The sequence below is a fragment of the Bos grunniens genome, chromosome 18, assembly GCF_055505025.1.
Source record: "Bos grunniens cultivar Pamir isolate PY7600 chromosome 18, Bosgru_T2T1.0, whole genome shotgun sequence".
Lineage (NCBI taxonomy): Eukaryota > Metazoa > Chordata > Mammalia > Artiodactyla > Bovidae > Bos > Bos grunniens.
Window position 1 is genome coordinate 58,300,382 of NC_141182.1, and position 20,683 is coordinate 58,321,064.

At 42.4% G+C, this 20,683-nt stretch overlaps 1 protein-coding gene, 1 long non-coding RNA gene and 1 pseudogene across 10 annotated transcripts in view; 1 reads left to right on the forward strand and 2 right to left on the reverse strand.

The window, feature by feature from the left end:
* Positions 1 to 5,918, reverse strand: part of LOC147354393 (zinc finger protein 577-like) — a 50,795-nt gene extending 44,877 nt beyond the window's left edge. For all 7 annotated transcript variants that reach the window (XM_086353854.1, XM_086353853.1, XM_086353852.1 and 4 more), the window contains exon 1: positions 5,800 to 5,918. The gene's annotated coding sequence lies outside the window, so the exon portion shown is untranslated. The remainder of the gene's footprint in view (positions 1 to 5,799) is intronic.
* A 96-nt stretch (positions 5,919 to 6,014) lies between these two features.
* The window catches only part of LOC147354395 (uncharacterized), a 30,469-nt gene continuing 15,800 nt past the window's right edge, over positions 6,015 to 20,683 (forward strand). The window contains exons 1-3 of one of the 2 annotated variants that reach the window (XR_015146368.1): positions 6,015 to 6,094; positions 8,151 to 8,209; positions 10,193 to 10,318. This is a non-coding gene — a long non-coding RNA (uncharacterized LOC147354395). Of the gene's footprint in view, positions 6,095 to 8,150; positions 8,210 to 10,192; positions 10,319 to 20,683 lie in introns of those variants that run through there. The other variant, XR_015146369.1, reaches the window with a different exon arrangement.
* On the reverse strand, positions 10,362 to 19,714 carry LOC147354396 (zinc finger protein 350-like; annotated as a pseudogene). The gene is made up of 3 exons (XR_015146319.1): positions 19,011 to 19,714; positions 14,543 to 14,669; positions 10,362 to 12,110 (listed from the first exon to the last, which is right to left on the reverse strand). The product of XR_015146319.1 is annotated as a zinc finger protein 350-like (transcript).

Here is a 20,683-nt window from a genome sequence, read left to right on the forward strand (position 1 = left end):
AGTACAGATCAGTTTCACTTATACATTTTCACAATTTTTTTTTTAAAAAATTTCAAGCAAAAGAAAGAACAGTAATTTAAACCTCGTGTACAAAAAACCCTCATAGAGAACAGTGTACTCAGCGACCCCCCTGGTGGTTCAGTGATTAAGAACATGCCTGCCAACGCAGGGCATACAGGTTCAATCCATGGTCCAGAAAGATTCCACATGCCTTGGGGTAACTAGGCCCAGGCACACACAACTACTGAGCCCGTGTGCCTAGAGGCCATGCTCTGCGTCAAGAGAAGCCACCTCAGTGAGAAGCCCCGTGTGCCACAACCAGAGAGTAGATTCCACTTGCCGCACTAGAGAAAGCCCGTGTGCAGCAATGAAGACCCAGTGTAGCCACAGACAAACAAACAAACAAAGAAGAGTGTAATCAAACTCCACGTATCCACTGTGTGACTTCAATAATTATCAACTCAAACCTCATTTGTTTTATCTACACCTCCATTCACTCCTCCACCACCACTGGATTATTTTGAAGCAAATCCCAAACATTTTTTTATTTCTAGGTGCAAAAATATTAGGTAAACTATAAGCAAACAGAATTCAGTCCCATGTTAAAAGAACAAATCATTATGAACAGGTATGGTGTATTCCCAGAATATAAAATATTGAAAAATCTCACAACATAAAGAAAACTTAAAAGAGAAAAAAATTATCAACGAAAAAAAAATTTAAAAGCCTTTTAAGGGGACTGTAATGTACAGTATGGTGATTACAGTTAAATACGTATTAGACGTGGGTTCAATCTCTGGGTTGTGACGATCCCCTGGAGGAGGGCATGGCAACCCATTCCAGTATTCTGGCCTGAAGAATCCCCATGGAGAGCAGAGCCTGGAGGGCTACATCCATGGGATCGAAAAGAGTCAGACACAACAGAGCAACTAAGCACATACACTTGAAAGTTAATAAAAAAAAGTAGATCTTCAGTGTTCTCATCACTAAAAAGAAATGGTAATTATGTCACATGATGCAGATGTTGACTAACGGTGGTGATTATTTTGCAATATGAAAGTGTATTAAATAAACACAACTGTACACCTTTAAACTTATAGAATTATATATGTATATGCCAATTACATCTCAATAAGGTGTGTGGGACACCTTTGAGAAAGATTAATAACTATAAAGTGCATGTACCATTTATTCAGACTAGCAGGCACTCTGCTTTGTACTCAAAGAACTTTTGCTCATTCCATCTTTCTAACAGCTATGAAGTGGGAATCATGACAGCTTTTTTCACAAGTGATGAAGCCTGACTCAAAGATGAACTACCCAAGTCAGAGGGAGAAGCAGGTTCTTCTTACTCCAGTCCATAAACTTGCTACCTGGTCAACTCTATTTGCAGATGACAAAGATGCTCAACTAGAAAATATAAAGGAATCAATCTGAAGGAATCAATTAGTAATATCTGAGTGGAATGAGGTGACAAAATATATCTTTTTAATTTTTGCTCTTGTTCATTACATAAAATTAGAAGACACAAAATTGAGGGAGCTGGGTCATATGGGAAAAAAAATGACACTATTTACAGCTACAACAAAAGTACAACCTGTTTACAAACAAACGTAATAAAACATGTCCAAAACACATATAGAAAAATATCACAGCTGGTCAAAGAAACAAAAAAACTTGAGTTAAAAGAAATCCATTTACATGTTCCTACACATGGACATCACCAGATGGTCAACACCGAAATCAGACTGATTATATTCCTTGCAGCCAAAGATGGAGAAGCTCTATACAGTCGGCAAAAACAAGACCGGAAGCTGACTGTGGTTCAGATCAGGAACTCCTTACTGCCAAATTCAGACTTAAATTGAAGAAAGCGGGGAAAACCACTAGACCACTCAGGTATGACCTAAATCAAATCCCTTATGATTATACAGTGGAAGTGAGAAATAGATTTAAGAGACTAGATCTGATAGACAGAGTGCCTCATGAACTATGGATGGAGGTTCATGACATTGTACAGGAGACAGGGATAAGACCATCCCCATGGAAAAGAAATGCAAAAAAGCAAAATGGCTGTCTGAGGAGGCCTTACAAATAGCTGTGAAAAGAAGAGAAGTGAAAAGCAGAGGAGAAAAAGAAAGATATAAGCATCTGAATGTAGAGTTCCAAAGAATAGCAAGGAGGGATAAGAAAGCCTTCCTCAGCGATCAATGCAAAGAAATAGAGGAAAACAACTGAACGGGAAAGACTAGAGATCTCTTCAAGAAAATTAGAGATACCCTACTCCAGTACTCTTGCCTGGAAAATCCCATGGGCAGAGGAGCCTGGTGGGTTGCAATCCATGGGGTCGCTAAGAGTCGGACACGACTGAGCGACTTCACTTCACTTTTCACTTTCATGCATTGGAGAAGAAAATGGCAACCCATTCCAGTGTTCTTGCCTGGAGAATCCCAGGGACAGGGGAGCCTGGTGGGCTGCCGTCTATGGGGTCGCACAGAGTTGGACATGATTGAAGGGACTTAGCAGCAGCAGCAGCAGCAGCAGCAAGGGAACATTTCATGCAAAGATGGGCTCAATAAAGGACAGAAATGGTATGGACCTAACAGAAGCAGAAGATATTAAGAAAAGGTGGCAAAAATACACAGAAGAACTGTACAAAAAAAGAGCTTCATAACCCAGATAATCATGATATTGTGATCACTCACCTGGAGGCAGACATCCTGGAATGTGAAGTCAAGCGGGCCTTAGAAAGCATCACTACGAACAAAGGTGGAACAAAGCTAGTGGAGGTGATGGAATTCCAGTTGAGCTCTTTCAAATCCTGAAAGACGATGCTGTGAAAGTGCTGCACTCAATATGCCAGCAAATTTGGAAAACTTAGCAGTGGCCACAGGACTGGAAAAGGTCAGTTTTCATTCCAATCCCAAAGAAAGGCAATGCCAAAGAATGTTCAAACTACCGCACAATTGCACTCATCTCACACGCTAGTAAAGTAATGCTCAAAATTCTGCAAGCCAGGCTTCAGCAGTACGTGAACCGTGAACTTCCAGATGTTCAAGCTGGTTTTAGAAAAGGCAGAGGAACCAGAGATCAAATTGCCACCATCCGCTGGATCATGGAAAAAGCAAGAGAGTTCCAGAAAAACATCTATTTCTGCTTTATTGACTATGCCAAAGCCTCTGACTGTGTGGATCACAATAAACTGTGGAAAATTCTGAAAGAGATGGGAATATCAGACCACCTGATCTGCCTCTTGAGAAACCTATATGCAGGTCAGGAAGCAACAGTTAGAACTGGACACGGAACAACAGACTGGTTCCAAACAGGAAAAGGAGTACATCAAGGCTGTATATTGTCACCCTGCTTATTTAACTTCTATGCAGAGTACATCATGAGAAACGTTGGGCTGGAAGAAGCACAAGCTGGAATCAAGATTGCCGGGAGAAATTTCAGTAACCTCAGATATACCGAAGACACCACCCTTATGGCATAAAGTGAAGAGGAACTAAAAAGCCTCTTGATGAAAGTGAAAGAGGAGAGTGAAAAAGTTCGCTTAAAGCTCAACATTCAGAAAACTAAGATCATGGCATCTGGTCCCAACACTTCAAGGGAAATAGATGGGGAAACAGTGGAAACAGTGTCAGACTTTATTTTTTTGGGCTCCAAAATCACTGCAGATGGTGATTGCAGCCATGAAATTAAAAGATGCTTACTCCTTGGAAGGAAAGTTATGACCAACCTAGATAGCATATTCAAAAGCAGAGATATTACTTTGCCAACAAAGGTCCATCTAGTCAAGGCTATGGTTTTTCCAGTGGTCACGCATGGATGTGAGAGTTGGACTGTGAACAAAGCTGAGCGCCGAAGAATTGATGCTTTTAAACTGTGGTGTTGGAGAAGACTCTTGAGAGTCCCTTGGACTGTAAGGAGATCCAACCAGTCCATGCTAAAGGAGATCAGTCCTGGGTGTTCATTGGAGGGACTGATACTGAAGCTGAAACTCCAATACTTTGGCCACCTCATGCGAAGAGTTGACTCATTGGAAAAGACTCTCATGCTGGGAGAGATTAGGGGCAGGAGGAGAAGGGGATGACAGAGGATGAGATGGCTGGATGGCATCACTGACTCAATGGACATGAGTTTGAGTGAACTCCGGGAGTTGGGGATGGACAGGGAGGCCTGGTGTGCTGTGATTCATGGGTCGCAGAGTTGGACACGACTGAGCGACTGAACTGAACTGAAAAGTGTAGTACCTACATCTGTATCGCTTCTTCCCAAATTAAAATACCCACTTGATGGAGCATAACTGTGATAGTATTTTTAAAAGAAAAGAAATAAAACTTTCAAATGGTTATGATAGGATGTTAGATTAAAATGTATAAAATCATACCAATACCTACACATCTGATCCCAACGCTAAAAATGAAATATACTAAATTTTAACAAGAGTTGCTTTCTGGAGGAGTATTTAAAGTGTGTTAGTGCTCAGTCGTGTCCAACTCTTTGTGACCCCATGGAGTGTAGCCTGCCAGGCTCCTCTGTCCATGGGATTTCCCAAGCAAGAATACTGGAAAGTGAAAGTTGCTCAGTTGTGTCTGACTCTTTGCAACCCCATGGACTATACATTCTCTACTATTCTACAGAATTCTCCAGAATACTGGAGTGGGTAGCCTTTCCCTTCTCCAAGGGATCTTCCCAACCCAGGGATCAAACCCAGGTCTCCCTCATTGCAGGCGGATTGTTTACCAGCTGACCCACAAGGGAAGCCCAAAAATACTGGAGTGGGTTGCCGTTGGCTTCTCCAAGAGATTTTCCGCACCCAGGAATCAAACCTCAGTCTCCTGCATTGGCAGGCAGATTCTTTACTGCTGAGCACCAGGGAAGCCCTGATTTCAGGATGAACCTGAAAACCAAGTATTTTCAATAGGAATATACAGTAACATGGATGCAAGACCGGAAACTCCACATCTAAAATTAAACATGCAATAAGCTCCCCAAACACTGTCCCTAATGAGGACACAAGTTCCAATCCCCTAACAACAGACACCCCAAATGTTACTCTCCAGCAAAGATCTCCCAATTTGTCATGCTGTTAATCATGTTCAAGACACCGCAAAGCCAAACAAACTGAAACGCTGTTGTCTGAAACAGTGAAAGGTTTATTTCAAGGCCTTGCATTGAGACAAGACAGCTCTTGCCCTAAAACGCCCTAAAATAAGACGGGATCTGGCAAAGCAGTTTTAAAAGCCAGGTGAGGGAGGGACGGGGTTTGCAGGGTCCAAGATCAGCTTGTGCACAATTGTTTAATTGGCTTTTGGTGAGGTAGCAGGATGGTTTCACAGGGGTTAACATTATCAGTCCTTGGGTTCCAGGAGGCCTGGGGTTCTGTGCCCTACCTCACTAAATAGTTTATTAATATCTTCTTCTTTGTTGGAGAGGGAGAGTTTTTTTTTTTTTTTTTAACCTCTGCAAAACAACTCATGAAATGTACATCAAGTACTATTATCTAGGTACTTCAGAGAGGAGCTGAAGCACAGGATGTGAGGGACGGCCTGTGCCAGGAAGGCCTGGTGGCATCCAGCTAGGTTACAGATCCAACACGGTAACCGTGCTCCCGCACCAGAGAAAACTCTCAACATGAACCCCCAGGTTGGTCCACAAACACAAAAGGTACCAGCCGGCATGACCATTCGCGTCACCCCAACGCCTACCCCATTACGCAATCTGGAACAACAACAACAACAAACACCCTAAGGCGCTCTCCCTGGCCCTGAAACACGCCCAGAAACCAACACTGACCTGACGGATGACTTCTGTCTTCACCGCTGGAGGCAAATCACAGGATAGACGTATTAAAACCAAGCGACCACCCTCTGCCGCAGGCAAGACTCCTGGAAGCTGAAAGGATGGCGGCCGACGAGGTTCACAAGCAGCCGTTCCAAAGACCCGGATCCTGGCTTCTCGCGATCTTTCCATGACGCAATATTTCCGCGCCGGGTTTGCGGCTCTTTTCCAGTAGCAGCCGTTTTCCACCTAGTTCCGTTTGACCGGTGAGGGCTTCGTTTTTCTTCCTTTCGCGGGAAGGTGTAAAACGGTGAGAAGCTATCGAAAAGGACTTATTTCACCCTATTTTCGGCCCACCTGACCCATTGGGCCATGACTTTGAACATTCGCCAGGGGCGCTGCACAAACGCTTAGCTTCTCAGAAACTCAAGGGTACCTGGATCTCTGCAGGCTGGGCAGAGATGTTCGCGGACATGAAGGCCCTTTGATTTAAGATGAAGAGAAGCTAAGAAGCGCGGCCGTCTCAAAGAAATCCAATAGGGAGGAATCCCAAGCCAAACCTAGCAACAATTGAAGGACAACCGAGCAGTATTCTAGGAATGCGGACTGTAGAGGGTGTTGTAGGGTTTAGAAAACCGTTCAGGAGGGCACAGGTCTGAGAGTGGGTAAAACGGCGGGATTATACAGCTCTTGTTATGACTGGTGTGGAGGGAAATGGGAAACACTTTTGATCAGGGGCAAAGCCAGAGGAGAAGCATGGTTCTCCCTTCGACAGTGGGATGAGCCAAAGATGGGGTAAGGTTTTACTTGCACAAAGGTGAGAAATACTTGAATCAGAAGCTCTGAGGGAAGTGATTCTGTTGAGTATTGTGACGCAACTGATGAAGCACCGCTCCCTAAGTCAGGAAGGTCAGAAAAGGAAATGGCAACCCCCTCCAGTATTCTTGCCTGTGAAATCCCATGGACAGAGGCTCCTGGAGGGCTATACAGTCGATGGGGTCGCAAAAGAGTCGGACACGATGTAGCGACTAAACAACAACCCTGTAATTATAGAACTTGGTTCAGAGAACGTTCAAGCTAAAGGCGTTATTTATTTATTGACCCAGCAGATGTTTATAAAATGCATCCTCTGTGGCAAACATGGATCTGGGTGCTGGAAATATAAAAGGTATAAATGCAGGAAAAATAACATGGTTTCATTGAGCTGTACATTCTGTTACTGACCAGGGTTCTTGGATTCTAGCCAATAGAAATTGGTAAGAGGCCAGATAAATTCAGGCAATGCTTTATTGGGCCTGGTGCTGTAGCAGGAGGAAGTGAAAACAAGTAACAGGTACCCTTTCTTGCTACGGGGCAGGTGGTGAGCTGGTCCATTAAATGGTGTGAGGGTAGGGCAGGTCCAGGGGAGGGGTGGCTTGGGTGGTCTGCCCATTTCTTTTAGGGCTGTTTGCAGGGAACACACATAGGATCCTGCTTTTGCTCACAGTACCTCAGAAGTAGCTGTTGGGTTTGGGTCTTTGTGTATCTTGTTCATAATTTGCTCCTATTGCCTATGCCAGGCAGTTATTTTTAGTCCCTTATAGTTCCTCTGTATTCTGGATGGGCCGTTTGTCTAGGGGCAGGCACTGCAGTGAAGTGTCCTGGGTCCCAGCCTGTCTCAGTACTGGTGTGCAGAATGTAAAAGGAAAGTTGTTGGTTTGTCTTTCTCATTATAGCAAGAGTTTTGATTCCCACCTACAATGTGATCTACAGTGCCTGGAGGGCAGAGCAGTGAACCAAAGACATTAGCCCTAAGATTTAATGGAATTTGTTTCTCTAGCTTTTGGACTTGCTTGGGACCAGTCACTCTTTTTTCCTTATGATTTATCTGTCTTATAATGGAAGTATGTATTGTACCTCTGTCCTACCATTGTATTTTTGAAGAACATAACTTACCTGGTTTCACGGGTCCAAAGATGGAGAGGAATTTTCCTCAGGGTGAATTGTACATCACGTCTCACCTATATTTGGCTCAGATGAGACTTTGGATAAAGACTTTTTTTTTAAGGTATTTGTTTTTGGCTGTGTTGGGTCTTCTTTGTTGGGCAGGGGCTTTATCTGGCTGCAGTATGTGGGCTCAGTAGTTGCGGTGCACAGGCTTAGCTGCCATAGGCATGTGGAGTCTTCCTGGACCAAGGGTCAAACCCATTTCCCTTGCATTGGCAGGTGGATTCTTAACCACTGAACCACCAGGGAAGTCCTGGATTAGAGTTAATCCAGGGGGCTATTGGGGTGAAATGTATGTATTTTGCATGCAAGAGGGGTGTGATTGAAGGGCACAGGGCCAGTGGTGGAATTTTAAGGACTGAATGTTTGTGTCCCATCAGATTCACATGCTGAAGCCCTGAAACCCACTGTGGCTCTATTTGGAGATGGGACTCCTACGGTAAGTAATTCAGGTTAAATGAAGTTGTAAGGGTGGGGCTCTACTCCAGTTGTATCTGCTGGAACCTTGACCTTGGACTTCTAGTCTCTGGAACTATGAGAATATTAACTTCTGTTTAAGCCACCTATGATGGTATTTCAGTATGGCAGCCAGAGCAGTGTAATACAGGAATGTTTATGTATGACCTAAGATCTTCATATATTCCACATTAAAACCCTTAAGAAAACAATTGAGATGTTCACTCCAAGTGAGTCTTAAGTTTTCACATCATGTGTTAGTTTTTAAAGAACATTTACAATGCCATTAAGATACCTCATCTACTTACATGCCTCTACCGCTAGCTTCTCCCTAAGGGACCTGACATCATGCCCTTCCTCAAACCCAGTTTTCCAGCAGTAGACTTGGCCTGAACCTTATGCCAGTCACTACTGACATTACCCCTGGCTACAGCTCAATGATTATAGAGATTTGGAAAACATTTGCCAGATTGGTTAAAGGCCTGTAGTATTCCAGTCTAGAACCAGATTCAGCCCACTCTTGCAGGGCTCCTCAACTCATTCCCAATCTGATTCAGTCTCTCCAGCTCTGTGGAGAATGAGGTAACAGGCCAAAGTTGATTCTACAAAATCGACTTCTCTCTTCCTCATGTGACTCCCAAACATGTTAGATTCAAGAGTGCCTGAGTTAGGAGGAAATGGAACCACCCACCTTTCTTCCTGGTATCGGTTTCCATCCCATCAGTGAGGCAAAAGATAGGGTTAGGGAACTATGTCCAGAAGGAAGAATGCAGCTGAGTTAACCAGTGTAGACTTTCATATTCCCAGGATTCTGAGAATAATCTGGATAACCAGAGAAGGGGAGAGCTAGGAGAGAAGCAATCTTAATTTGTGTTCAGATTGTCCATCTTTTCATGTTTTAAGGAAAAAAAAAAAAGCAAGGTCTGTGTTGCAATGTATTTTATTATGTAATTTATAGGTTTAAATTACTAATTGTTTTTGGGCTTTCAGTTCACTTTGCAAACCATTTCACTACCTTTTCAAGTCTAGAAAATCTTAAAAACTACATTTGCTGCTAAGTCGCTTCAGTTGTGTCCGACTCTGTGTGACCCATAGACGGCAGCCCACCAGGTTCCCCCGTCCCTGGGATTCTCCAGGCAAGAACACTGGAGTGGGTTGCTATTTCCTTCTCCAATGCATGAAAGTGAAAAGTGAAAGTGAAATCGCTCAGTTGTATCTGACTCTTAGCGACCCCATGGACTGCAGCCCACCAGGCTCCTCTGTCCATGGGATTTTCCAGGCAAGAGTACTGGAGTGGGGTGCCATTGCCTTCTCCAAAAAAAACTACATTTAAGGTGATCTTTATTGTATAATGCTTGGTCTTATTTATCAGCTGAAGTTAAGCTCATTCAAGGACATTAAGTTGCATTTATGACCTTAATATTCATTTTTCGTATTAGAAAATTCAATTTTCTGAAATAATATTTAAATAAATTTAGAGTCAAAGAAATGTAGCAGCTAGTTATCATATACTGGGTGGGCGTTGAAGATAATTTTTTTTCAGTTGGGAGAAATGAATGTATAAGAAATGAATATAACCAGTGATGTGAGGTAGATTATCTCCTTAAAATTATGGAAACATAAGCATAGTAACCAGGCTTCCCTGGTTGCTCAGACAGGAAAGAATCTTCCAGCAATACAGGAGGCCCTAGTTCGATCCCTGGGTCAAACCCCTGGCAAATGGAATGGCAGCCTACTCCAGTATTCTTGTCTTGAGAACTCCATGGACAGAGGAGCTTGGCAGGTACAGTCCATGGGGTCACAAAGAGTCAGACATGACTGAGTGACTAACATTTTCACTTTTAAGCATAGTACCTAAGAATATGGTTCCAAGTTTCCTGTCCAAAAATATGTATCAGGTATATTATGTAATGCATTAAAGTGGGAAATGGTACATAAAGCTCTCAAATACCCCTCATTTTCACAGGCTTTACATCACAAGAACTAATTAAGATACTCGTCAAGTAGTATGTTCACAGTGCTTTGTGTATGATTTCACCAGCTGACGGATGAGGCAGAATGTACCACTGAAAACCTTGCCACATTCACTGCCTTCCAACAGTTTCTCTCGCGTATGTAATACCTATTGGGGGCAAGGGTTTTACCACTCTCATATTTTTTACCCACTATAAGCTCACCTATGACCAATGGTAATCACTGATGACAGGGTCTTTCTTCCAAAACACAGCTTTTCTAACTTCTGCATTCACAGGCTTCCTGTTTACATATAACCATGCAAGCAGCTATACATTATGGCCCAAGGCTTTTCCATATAGAATGTACCAGTTTTTTTCCTATGTATTTTTCATGACATAAAATAAGATGTAATTGACCACTGAAGGCATAACCACATTCATAGCATTCATAAACCTTTCTCTCCTGTACAAACTCTCTGTTATCTCCTGAGGGTGCACATCTGGCAGCTGGCTGTTCCATCAGGACTACATTCCTACCTGCTAGGAGTCCACTGATGAGTAATGATGTCTGAGGGGTCACAGAAGGCATCTGCACAGTCACTATATTAACAGGGTTTTTCCCCTGCAAGAGTTCACTAGTATCTAAGAAGCTGTGACCCTTTGTGAAAGAGTATTCCACCTTCACAGAATCTACTTGTTTCTCTCTCGTGTGTGTCCTCTTGTGTTTAACCAGACATGTGGGAGAAAGTTCTCCCACACTCGTTGCATCCATAGAGCCTCTCTCCCGTGTGAGTTCTTTGATGGACAGTGAGCATTGTCTTTGTGGTGAAGGCTTTCCTACGGTCGCTGCACACATAAGGTTTCTCTCTTGTATGAATTCTCTGAGGTTTAATGAATCCTGATTTCTGCAAACAAGATTTTCCATGGTCAGTACATACAAAGGAAGTCTTTCCCGTATGGAATTGCTGATGTGCTGTGAGGCATGCCTTCTGACTGAAGGCCTTACCACATTCAGTGCATCCATAGGGTTTCTCTCCAGTGTGAGTTAGTTGATGTATGAGGAGATTGCCCTTCTGTGTGAAACCTTTCCCACACTCCCTGCGTATATAAGATTTCTCTCCTGTCTGAATTTTCTGATCCAGAAAGAGCTGTGATTTTCTGGAGAAAGCTTTTCCACACTCACTGCATACATGGGGTTTTTCTCCTGTTTTGTTTTGTTGGTGTATAGTGAGCTCTGCCTTCCTAAAGAAGGCTTTTCCACATTCAGTACATTTGTAGGCTTTCTCTCCTGTATGAGTTCTCTGGTGCTCAGTTAGCTTGAACTTTCTGTAGAATGCTTTTCCACATATACTGCATACATGGGGTTTATTTCCCATATGCATCTTCTGATGTTCAGTAAGCTAAAATTCCCTGAGGAAGGCTCTTCCACATTCAAAACACTCATGGGGTTTCTCTCCTTTGTAAGTTCGCTGATGTTCAGTGAGCTTGAACTTCTTGAAGAAGGTCTTCCCACACGGACTACATCCATGGGGTTTCTTTCCTGTGTGAGAATTATTTTATGTTCATTGAGCTGAGAGACTTCTTGAGGAAGGCTTTCCCATATTCAGTACATTCATGGGTGTTCTCTTTTGTGTATTTCCTGATGTTCAATTTCAGTATGAGTTTGTTCATGATGAGCATGGAGCAAGAATCTCCCATCCCAATTAAACTCAGCAGGCTCCTTTTTGTTGCAGCTTTTTTTCTGGTTAGTTACATCTAGATATGATTTCAGAGTTTTCCTGTGTAAATCAAATACATCATAATTTGGCCTTAAAGGAAAACAACTTCTGCTCTCATGAATAATATTCCCAAATGCATTCTGTTCATGACACTTCGGCATATTTTGGTTTTGCCAGTGCAACTGCACATGATCATCCACTTCCTTAATGTCTAGGAAAGATAACAATGAACACTTTATGAGCATCAGATGGAATAAAACTATTTCAAAAATACCTTGGGGTAAGCTGGCTCTTTAATGAAAAACCCAAGATATCAAATAGAAAAGAAATTCCAAACATAAAATTACCTTATCTTTAAAAAACTTTTCAAAATTATAGTTAAATATATATAAAATAAATTTTACTGTTTTAATGGTTTTGGCAGGGCTGGGCCATGCAAGATCTTAGTTCCCTGACGAGGGATTGAACCCATGCTCCCTGCAGTGGAAGCAGAGTCCTACTACTCGACCACCAGGGAAGTCCCTTAACCATTTTTAAATGTACAGTTCTGTGATATTAAGTATAATCACAATGTTGTACAACCATCAGCACCTTTTATTGCTAGTTTTTTGTTTTTTTTTTTCCATCTTCTCCAACTGAAAAACTCTGCATCCATTAAGCACTAACTCCAATCTCTTGGAAATGGTTAAAAACACGATAATATAAAACACCAAACAACCCAAAAGATGTCAGCCATCAGTGTAAAATACAGTAAATTCACAATGAATAAATATAGATTTGTTTGCTTTATAAATAAGGCCCTGGGGACAGTTAAATACCGTCACTGTTAGCATCACCTCACAGAGACTGGAGGGACACCCAGTTTCAAAATGGTGAAAGACATTCATTCAACACATCCTTATTAAATGGTTAATCCACAAACCAGACATGGTGCTGGTATTGGAGAAACACAAAAAAATTCTTTACTTAAACTGAAGCCATATTCTGCGGTGGAAAGGAAACAGAAAAAGCAAGATAAGGAATAAAGTAGGCAGTTCAAACATGACAATGGTTTGAAGAAGCAAAGGAAGTAATGAGACATAGAAGAAATGAGGATTTATTTGGAAAGAAGGATAAGACTCATTAATGAGATTTTATGATTTTGTTTAGGCTCCCTAGCCTAACAAACAGAATGAGAAATTTTAGAAAGATCTTCTCTAATGAAACAAAGAAGAGGAACAGCAAAGGTGTTAAACAGAGAGGGTAAAGAGGGGCTTCCCACGTGGTGCTTGTGGTAAAGAACCCGCCTGCCAATGCTGGAGATGTGGGAGATGCAGGTTTGATCCCTGGGCCAGGAGGATCCCCTGGAGAATGAAATGGCACCCCCTTCCGGTATTCTTGCCTGGAGAATCTCATGGACAGAAGGGGCTGGCAGGCCACAGTCCATAGGGTTGCAAAGAGCTGGAAATGACTGAAATGACACATGCACACACACAGAAGGTAAAGAAGATTCAAGGTAATGTCAGGACTTAAGATGTACAGAAGGACAACAGAATCTCAATTTCAGAAAGGATGTTGGAAAGGGATTTTCTTGGAGGGAAGATGGTTCTGGTGTCTCACACAAAAAGTGTGAACTTACTGGGAGTTGCCATAGAGACAGGTAAAATACATGGTAGCAGCAGATGTATTAGACATTGTTACGGGATATGGGCCAGAGAACAAGGGCTTAATTTAAATAAATAAGGTTTTATAGTCTATGAGAGCAGAGGACGACAACAGAACCTTTGAAGTAGCTCAGAGTGGGAAAAAAGAAAACCAAACATAAATACATATTAAGAGACCATGTCACCACGAGAATAAAGGCTTCCAAGGTGTGGCTGGATGTCATAAGGGGAAATATTTTCCAATGGGGCAGGAACGTGTGTATGCATCAGAAGATAAAGATGAATTCAAAGTTTCCTCTTAGAAGCGAGACACAGAAGGAGGAATTTCATATCAAGAGACATGAAAGGAACATAAAATCATACTCTGACAAATTATGAAGTATGGGAAGACTTGAAAATCCAAGGAAGACTGTGGGGTGTGGCAGGGAGGAATGTTGACATCTAAGGAGAAATAAATGGATTCTTTCCAAGAAGAGATAAAGGGGTATATTTTCCTTTAAATTCCCACCCAGAAAAAGAGCTCTCATATGGAGAGAGGGATACATGGAGGCTGTTTCTGTGTCCTCTGCACCCCTCCCCACTGGGATGCCTTCTCTAAGGAACTGAAAGGTGATTTCTTCAGCCTTGCCTGTCTTGCTGCTTCTCTCTCACCTATCTGGATGGGGTTGACCAGGAACTTCATCGTCTAAGGTCCATGGTGGTTCTTCTCATTCCAACTTGGAGAGTACATCAGGTTTGCTAACTTGATACCCTGTTCATGGGAAATGCCAGAAGACTCAGGCTCATCAGATGTCACCAGGGATCTGTGATGCTGAGAACAGTATGCTTTTTAGGGACTACACAATTTGTATGTTTGTAAATTAAAGGCTTTTCTCTAAAATGAAAAGGAGTATACCTTCTCATCTGGGACAAGAGATGAGACCGAAAATCTACCACTTCAGAGCATGACAGACACAACAAAGCCTTCAGAAGCTGAAGAAAGAAAAGGCACTGTCCTCACCCACAGACACCAGGTTGCTATAGTCCTCTAGCATCACGTCCTGGTACAAGGCCTTCTGAGCAGGGGCCAGGAGCTGCCACTCCTCCCACGTGACATCCACGGCCACATCCTCCAGTGTCAGCGATCCCTGTAACAACACAGTCCCGTGTAATATGAGTGTTTCTCTTATTACTAAAATGGAGGGTGTGAAATAATAGAGGTTTCTATCCCTGGTTGTCGGCTTAGAGATCCTAAAACCCTTGTAGTCTCCTAAGTAGTAAAAGCACTAGGAACATCTTTTGTTCTAATATTTGGTCTTCAGCTTCAACCCTAATCTGACACTGACAACTCAGAGTTAGCATCAGGCTCCACAGGCTAAAGGGCTCAGTATCACAAGAGTGCCTTCAGTTCAGACACCAGTCCAAAGTCCCAGGTTCCTTGCATTTGTGTCCAGCTTGGCTACAACTCAGGGCTTCCCGTACTTTGCCTGCTAAGGTTAGATAAATTGCCAGAACAACTGACAGAACTGAGGACAATGTTACGCTTACCTTTATAGTTTATTACCAAGGATATAGGGCTTCTTCCTGTGTGTGGCTCAGCGGGTAAAGAATCCGCCTGCAATGTAGGAGACCTGGGTTCAATCCCTGGGTTGGTAAGGTCCCCTGAAAAAGGGAAAGGCTACCCACTCCAGTATTCTGGCCTGGAGAATTCCATGAACTGTATAGTTCATGGGGTTGCAAAGAGTCAGACATGACTGAGTGACTTTCACTTTCATCAAGGATATTAATGAACACCCACATGAAAAGGTAAAGAGAGCCAAGTGTAAAAAGGTCCTGAGTGCAAGGGCCTCTTTCCCCATCCCAGAGTTGGGATGAGTCACCCTCCCAGCACGGGGATCAGCCTGCCTCCTTGGAAGTTCTCTGAACCCCATTGGGGTTTTTATGGTGGTTCTATTACACAGGAATGATTGATTAAACCCCTGCCTCCTAGTGACAGAGTTCAATCTCCAGTTCCTTTCCTGTCTACTGAGATCAGAGGGTAGAGCCCAACATTCCAGTCAAGGCTTGGTCTTTCTGGGATCAGCTCCCGTCTTAAAGTTGTCTAGGGACCTGTCCTGAGTCACCTCATTAGCATACACTCACAGATGGTTCAGAGGGGCTTGTTATGAATAAAAAAAGGATACTCCTCTATTTCTCAGGAAACTGCAGATGTTTTAGGAACTCTGTCCCAAGAACCAGCGTCAAAGACCAAATATGTGACAATAAGTCATTTGTGTAATTAAAGACAATACAGGGGCTTCCCTGATGGCTCAACAGGTAAAGAATCCACCTGCAATGCAGGAGACACAGGTTGTTGACCATAAGTTCATGAGCCAGATACAGAGTGAGGCCAGACAAACCAAAATGTTGCAATTTGGAGCAGAGAGAGGTTTACTGCAGGGCCAAGGAAGGAGAAGGGTGGCTTGTGCTAAAAAAAAAATCCTGAACTCCCTGATGGTTTTGAGGGAAGAGTATTTGTTTCTTTTGAGTTTTTTTTAATATTTATTTATTTGGGTGCATCAGATCTTAGTTGAGGCACGTGGGATCTTCATTGCAGCATGGGAGCTTAGTCACCACACTTAGTTGAAGCATGTGGGCTCTTAGTTCCCTGACCAGGGATCGAAACTGCATCTCCTGTGTTGGAAGGCAGACTCTTAACCACTGGACCACCAGTGAAGTCCCTGTTTGTTTTTAATTAATTAATTAATTTGTGGCTGCATTGGGCCCTTGTTGCTGTGTGCTGGCTTTCTCTAGTGGCAGAGTGGGGCAGTTCTTCACTGCAGTGCATGGGCTTCTCATTATGGTAGCTTCTCTTGTTGCAGAGCAACAGCTCTAGGCGCAAGGGCTTCAGTAGTTGAAGCTTGCCAGCTCAGTAGTTGTGGCCCACAGGTATGTGGAGATCCTCCCAGACCAAGGATTGTCCCCTGCGTTGGCAGGAGGATTCTTATCCACTAGACCACCAGGGAAATCTGGGGGAAGAGTTTTTAAAGGCAAAATTTGGGGCGGGGGCTACAGGATATGTGACTTTCTTCTGTTTGGTTGGTGGTGAGGTAATGGATAGTGTTCCAGGAATGTTGTGCTCAGCCAAAAGCTGAAAGGTGTATTGTTATGTGTATCCTTGGAGGAAGAACCAGGACCCTGCTTTATTGCTGCAATATTATTTCTTGACTGCTTTTCCTTTGTTACTGAGTTCCCTTACTTCCTTAATTAGAAAAACTATTTGAATCTGCCCTTTTGAACTCCTGGAAAGTCAAGGAGCCCAAAGCCTTTTTCCTATGAACAGGAAGCCCCACAGGATTCTGGTAGGTCTCAAAATACACACAACCATTCTTTCTGGGACAACATCATTAAGGCCTTAGCACCTCTGCTTTCATCTAAGATTACTGGGAGACAATTCTGGGGCATCTTTGTGCTGTTTTGTCACTTTATAATGTCCAGCCAAATATGTCCAGTCACCTGATATGAAGAGCTGACTCACTTGAAAAGACCCTGATGTTGGGGAAGATTTAAGGCAGGAGAAGGGGATGACAGAGGATGAGATGGTTGGATGGCATCACTGACTCGATGGACATGAGTTTGGGTGAACTCCGGGAGTTGGTGATGGACAGGGAAGCCTGGCATGCTGCGGTTCATGGGGTCGCAAAGAGTCAGACACGACTGAGTGACTGAACTGAACTAATGTACGTCCCCTTCTCTCTGTTCACCCCTCACCCTATCATGCATCTTAGTCCAAGTTTCTTCCAGCTGTAGCAGCAGTGGGCTGTGGTTGCAGGAGAAGGGAGGAGCAAGAGAATGGTCACTTCCCAGGTCTCAGGAGAGTGAGCCATAGTAAAGTGAAAGTGAGTTTATTCAGAGAAATACACATGCCCTAGGCAAGTGAGAGCAGCCTAGGGGTAGAGGGTTGTTAGTTTTTATGGGTTGAATAATTTTATAGGCTAACAAGTGGGAGGATTATTTAAACTATTTGTGGGGAAAAGCAGTTTTCAGGAATTGGGCCACCACCCACTTTTTGATCTTTTAAAATGGTCAACCTTGAAACTGTCCTAGCACTGGTGGGTGTGTTATTTAGCACATTAATGTATTACTGCTGCTGCTAAGTCGCTTCAGTCATGTCCGACTCTGTGCGACCCCATAGATGGCAGCCCACCAGGCTCTCCCGTCCCTGGGATTCTCCAGGCAAGAACACTGGAGTGGGTTGCCATTTCCTTCTCCACCATGAAAGTGAAAAGTGAAAGTGAAGTCGCTGTCATGTCCGACTCTTTGCGACCCCATGGACTGCAGCCTACCAGGCTCCTCCGCCCATGAGATTTTCCAGGCAAGAGTACTGGAGTGGGGTGCCATCGCCTTCTCCGTTAATGTACTACAATGAGTGTATAATGAGGCTCAAGGTCTATGGGAAGTCGTATAGGCTAGTCAAAGCCTTGTAGGTTCTAACCAGTTTGTCATATCTTCAATGGCTGTCATTCTTATAATGACTGTGCCCTGCTCCCTTCCATCCTGTCATACTTTGGCAGAGAGAAATCAAGTGTTCCTTACAAATTTTTAGGATACTGTAAGTCAGTCAGCTGTCACTTTACAGATATGTCCCCCAAAACTATTAAAATTATCCTATCCAGCAGGAATTGCTATAATTTTTCACATAAAAGAAGTAAAATCTGAGAATTGGCTGTCCAAAAATGGGCCTGCTTTCAGTTAAAAATGCAGTTTAGTGTCTTTTCATGTTAATTGGGTATTCAGAATCATATCTTCTATGGATATTTACCTACTGATTTTCACTCTGTTATTTTCTTATTGATCTGTTGACTGGAAAACACACAAAATAACAGTTCTAAGTTTTATTCAGGTTCTTGCTAAGGACCACAGCCACCCAGTTAGTATAAGTATATGGGTTAGGGAGATTTCTGTGAGAAAGAGAACCAGGCATGGCTTTCTTGACATGAGAGAACCCATTTTAGCCTAAGCCGTTTTGTCATCTAAGCCTGGCCATAATTCTTGCCCTTGAATAGTCTCCGTAATCAATGATGTTAAGGGGACAATGGGGCTTCCCAGGTAACGCAGTGGTAAAGAATCTACCTGCCAATGCAGGAGCCATAGGAGACATGGGTTTGATCCCTGAGTCAGGAATATCCCCTGGAGGAGGGAATGGCAGCCCACTCCAATATTCTTGCCTGGAGAATTTGATGTAGACTGCTGGGCTAGAGTGCATGGGGTCGCAAAGAATTGGACACCACTATGCAGCTAAACTTTCACTTTCACTAGGTGAAGGACCAAATTGATAATCTTGACCCTCTGACTTCTACTAAAGCTGGACACTCAACTTTTGCTCAATTTTATGCTAAATTCTCTGCTCAAGCCCTTTCGTGAATGTGCATGTGCCCTTAGCTTAAAACTTCTTCACTTTTACAGTTCCCAGGAGCCAATGCTTTGGGAAAAATCCCTGGTGTTCTTACCTGCTGCAAGTAATAAGTCCTTCCTTCTTCCATTCTTTGGCTTGGGTACGCCTACTGGCTTGAGACCCACCAAGAGGTGAACCCAGTTTTGGGATGACATTAGCTCTGAGGCAATTGCTCCGAAAAGGTAGGGGAGAAGCCCGTTTATATATGCTTTCTGGATAGGAAATACATGCAGTTAGGCATACATCTTGGTAAAAGATTTACTGCTAATCGTAAAGGAAAAAAAAATGTCTCAAGTTAATCTTTTTAAGGCTTATCTCTGTATGGGAAGATGCTAGAATCCAGTGTCACTAAAATTCTTCCTGAGATGTACATCTAACAATCTGTGAGCCCTGCCTGCCTGTTCACTTGCATTCTAAGCACAGAATGCCTGGTGTTTTACCTATTTAAATTCATCTCAGTGCACTATCAGCAACTGCAGTGGGTTACAACTTAACCCCCTGTCAAAACTGGATGGTGAGCAACCCTCTTTGTCTTAATGATCCCAATTTTTCTGCACCCACAGATTCATAAGAGTTCTTTATACACTCTAAGTTTTCATCTTTTTCAGTTAAGTGTTGAGATATAGTCTCCCAGTCTGTGGATTGTTCTTTGAGGTTTGTGTTTTATTTTAATGTAAAATGTGCTTCAAAAGGAAACCAGAGTCAAGCTCCTTGTAACTTAAGAGTTTAATTCCCATTTAAGAAAAAAAAAAAAAAAAGAGAGATTTTGTATTACATTCTAGAAAGGGATTAATAAAAACATCTGTAAAGTTTGGTTTATACTCTTTCAAAAGGAAGTGCATCTTGTGCTGTATGGGGGAAATATTTTATTTGTCCTTAGGAACAAACCACACATCCAATCAGGCAATACCAGGACTCAAGCTAATATTTAATTTTATCTTCTGATACCAGGGACTTTATCTCAAACTGTTCAGAATTCAAAGGGGGTATATAAAACCTATGAATAGTCATCATCTTCAAACCCTAAATATATGGCTGGTTTAGAAGAAAGACTATTATAAAGATGATGATTTCTACTGTATTTCATCCAATCTAAGGTACCTTTGGTTGTATGATACACTAATATTTTATGTACCCACTTCTCCATTTAAATATGTCAAGCAATCAACTGTGTGCTGCATTTTCACTTAAGCGTTATTAATACATGGGACAATTTTTCCATCTTTGGATCAATGAAAACAAAAGTTTTACTCAAGAAAGACTCAGAAATTTCCAGGCCCACTTACTAATAAAGCATACCGTGGGGGCATGGTAGAGGTGGCAAGATATTGAGTCATAAGATTCTTTTACTAAAATAATGAACCATGTAGTTCAGTTATAATTCATGTAGCATTATGATGATACAAAGACTCAGTGCAGATATTCTGTGGTAAAATTTTATGACATTTAAGCACATGAACTAGGGAGTCACAATCGTTAATGCTCACACACACAATTCCCAAATACAAAAATCATGTTATTATTAAAATAGGTACAGAACACTTAGTATTTTCACATGGTGTTCTGCTATAATTTTTGCTTTGTTTTCTAACTACTGTATTTATTTACATATTTAATAATTTCTGTAATGCTGTGTATTAGATCAAAATTACAGGAAATGAATTCCCTCATAAATGATACCATGAAAGCATGACTTTCCCCCTAAATGTCAATTCTCTGTAGCTGAAT